Genomic DNA, 3,610 nt, shown 5'->3' with positions numbered 1-3,610 from the left:
GAACGTCTGTTGTTCTTCCTAGTCCTCTGAGAGTACCATCTAGACTTCCCCAAGCTAGGGCTGAGCGCCTAGAACGGTGCATGCTCAACTGGACCACCAGCGAAAACGCGTCACCCCACCCGAAGCGGCAGCATTAAAGTCGGCATCCTGGCCCTGATCCAGGCCTTCCATGAGCCCTTGCGGCAGCCTCCAGGGCGCACTTCGGAAGCCGCCGCTCTTGGTTTCCTGCAAGAAGACAGCCGCTGCTCGCGACTGGGAAGTGACCCTGTTTGGCTTCCTCCGCAGGTATGGGGCATATGTGCCATGTTGCGATTCTCCAAGAACCGCGCGAGAGGGAGGCGACCAGGACGACGGTGGAAGCCAGCACAAGGGACTCAACTAAGCAGCTGCCGCGACACTCAAAGCATAAAAAACACAAGCAACTCAGCGATGGGGGTGGTGGCAGCGACAGCGAGAACTGGGAACAAGGAAAACGGAGCCAGGAGCACGAGGACGAGGCTGAGGCCCGCAACGCAGTTCGCAGGGGGAGCACAGCCAGACAGAGCCCTCCCAGCAGCGTGGGAAGCGCACGAAAGCCACAAGACCACTGCCATTTCCAAATGCAGCTCAGAAGATTCCTTGTCCTTCAACATCGAGGAGATTGATAAACTGGGCAGAGTTGGGGATGAAACCCTTGAAGGTCAATGCTGTCAAGAAGGAGGTAGGCACTAAGGAGAAGCCGTGGCAGCCAGTATCATCAACCTAATGGGTTTGTGGCAGCGAGAGAAACTGCGGAAGAAGCTGGTGGCTGACAAAAAGAACGCCTACCGAACTAGAAGCTGCAGAAGATAAAGACACTGGCCTAGGATGATGGCAGCTGGTTTGACAACACTGCAGCCTGGACTGAGAGGAGCTGGCAGCTTCAGAAAGAGAAGAACTTGGCAATGAGGAGGACCAAACGGCTGGAGGAGGTGGACCAAGAGTGCAATGTCATCATGCTGGCGGAGGGAGAATTTGGGCAGGGGCAGCAGGGCCTTCCTGTGGGGCACACCATAGATTTCTTCCAAGAAGGGGAGACTGAAAACCTCAACCTCAAGGACAAAGGTGTGCTGCAGAAACAGGAGGAAGATGTGCTGGTGAACGTGAACCTGGTGGTAAAGAAGCAGGCAGAGAAAAAGGTGGAGCTGCGGAAGAAGAAGCCTTACTACCTGCTTTATGCAGAGGATGAGAGTGAAGATGACTTGGCACAGCAAACACCCCCTCTCTCCTGTCCAAGTACAATGCGGAACTTGAGGAGCAGTGGCTGCACGCCTTCCGTTTGGACCGTGCCATGACTGATAGGCTGTAGGAATAGGAGCTGCATGAGAACCTGGCCAAGAGGCAGCTGCAGACTCAGACCCTGAGCACAGCAGGCCCCAGGCTCACCTCCGAATACCTCATGGCTGAAGAGATGGTGACCTTTCCAAAGACGAAGCAGAGGGTGAAGAAAATGTGAAAAACAAGGAAAGGCAGTGGTACCGGCCAATGATTTGATGCCTCTTGGAGACCAGGCTCGAGACGGTGACTTTGGCTCCAGACTGCAGGTCCAGCCGACTGCCTGGGGCTCAAGAGGGAGCCCAGTTGGAGGAGGAGCCCATGCTTGAGGCCCTACAGTCAGATGACACCTGAGTGGAAACATGGGCAACTGTGATTAAACAGCAGGTGGAACTCCACCATCCGAGGCGTTAGAGGAGTACCAGGTGCATATTGAACTGCAGGAGCAGCAGGAGAAGGGGTGTGGGCTGCAGCAGCTACAAAAGCTGCAAGAAAACAGCAGAGAGAGGCTGGTGAAGAAGCTAGAGACTGGCCTGCGGGGCTGTGAGGAGGATGAGGTCTCTGAGCAAAAGGGGGCCATCGTGTTGAACACCACATCAGAGTTTTGCCAAACCTTGCTGGAGATTCCCACCTGTCTGTTGGCTGGCAGCTGGGAGGGGCAGAGGAGCACATGGACTTTAAGCTGGCTGAGGAGTGCTTGGCCAATTGTGGCTGTGAATCTGACAGGGAAGACAACGTCAGCTGGAAGAAAGTCGACCTGGATGAGGAGAACTGGCAGTCACCCTGTTCTTATGTTAGAACAAAGGGCTGCTGGAGACCATGGTACAGAAGGTGGCCTAGGTGAAAGCACTCAACAAGTCCCTGCCTTCAGCCATATACTGCATGGAGGACAAGATGGCTGTTGACAATAAGTAGAGCCATCAGGAGGAGTAGGCTTCACCAAGAACTTAAGGAGAAGGACAGCTACAAGCCTCATGTCAAGACTGAGCATGTGGACAACAGGGGCTGGAAGCTCACACCCAAGGAGGCTTTCTGGCAGCTGTGCCATTGCTTCCACAGAAAAGGCCCAGGCAATGTGAAGATGGAGTGGTTCACAAAGACGCTGGATGAGGAGGCACTTTTCAAGAAGAGCTCAAGTGACTTGCCCTTGGGTATGGTGACTTTGCTCCAGGAGAAGCAAAAGGCCCACAAGACGCCTTACATCGCGCTCAGTGGCAGCAGCACATGCATGATCAAGAACACCTTCACCAAGTGGAGCCAACCTCTCCCTTCCAACCCCCTCCCCAACCTCAATAGTAAATAAAGTTCCTTCCTCGTTATTTTTTCTCTGGTCATGGTGCATATTCCCGAGTTAAACCGAGAGGGAGGTGCAGACAGTGCAAGTAGTAGCACTAGCTGTGCAGCCATCACTCAGGCTTGGCTCTGCTACTTACCTGAAGCTCTGTGACCTCAGACAAGCCATCAAATCTCTCTGACACTCAATTTCACCATTTGTAAAAATCAAAACATCTCTTCTTCATGGGATTTTTTTTTTTTGAGGATGAAATGATCTCATTCAAATTCATTCATTTATTCACACGTTCATTCACCTGGAATGCAGAGGTGAGCAAGCTCTGACAGATCTTCAACACATAAGACTTAGAGACTGACAGCTGCTAGGGGAGACCAGGCCATCAAATGACACAGACGTACAAACTGTAGAAGAGATGAAGGAGGTGGGAGTTATCCTGAGTTCCTCTAGGAATTTCCTTTACCTCCACCCGGGGCTGCACCAGCCAAAGAAATGCCAGTTTGTGTATTTTCCCAATAACTCCTCACCCCTCGCTCACAGACACACACGCTTACATGCACAAACACCCCACTACACACACACACACACACACACACACACACACACACACATCTCAGTCCCAGCTTTCTGGTAAGAAGGGTAAGGTGTTTTCAGTCCCTGTGTCGTCTCTGACAGTTTTAAAAGGCACTTTTTTCAGCCTCAGAATTTCCCACGGTGTTCCCAATGACTGACTATTGTTTCAGCCCAGATGGTAAGCTTACAGTCACCAGTACATCTTTACCAAGGGGACATTGCAGTGGCAAGCTTATTTTCTTTGCCTGCAGAACTTTCCTGACAGTGTATGAAATAGATATCACAGGAGCAAGAGTTGTCTGCAGCCTGTGGCATCCAGAGCTGAACTAGATCATGGTTGGTACTGGAAATGGATTGGCTAAAGTGTATTATAACCCTGACAAAAGTCCGAGAGGAGCCAATTATGCATGGATAAAACCTATAGCAAGGCAGAACCAGCTGAAACCACCCCTC

The 3,610-nt window shown here is 51.9% G+C and overlaps 1 pseudogene; it reads left to right on the top strand.

Moving 5' to 3' along the window:
* Positions 1–287: 287 nt before the first annotated feature.
* Positions 288–2,596, top strand: LOC101360178 (U4/U6.U5 tri-snRNP-associated protein 1 pseudogene; annotated as a pseudogene).
* Positions 2,597–3,610: the final 1,014 nt, after the last annotated feature.

This window comes from Trichechus manatus, unplaced genomic scaffold (assembly GCF_000243295.1).
Source record: "Trichechus manatus latirostris isolate Lorelei unplaced genomic scaffold, TriManLat1.0 scaffold00161, whole genome shotgun sequence".
In the NCBI taxonomy this organism is placed as follows: Eukaryota; Metazoa; Chordata; class Mammalia; order Sirenia; family Trichechidae; genus Trichechus; species Trichechus manatus.
This window is presented reverse-complemented; position numbering and strand designations above follow the sequence as displayed.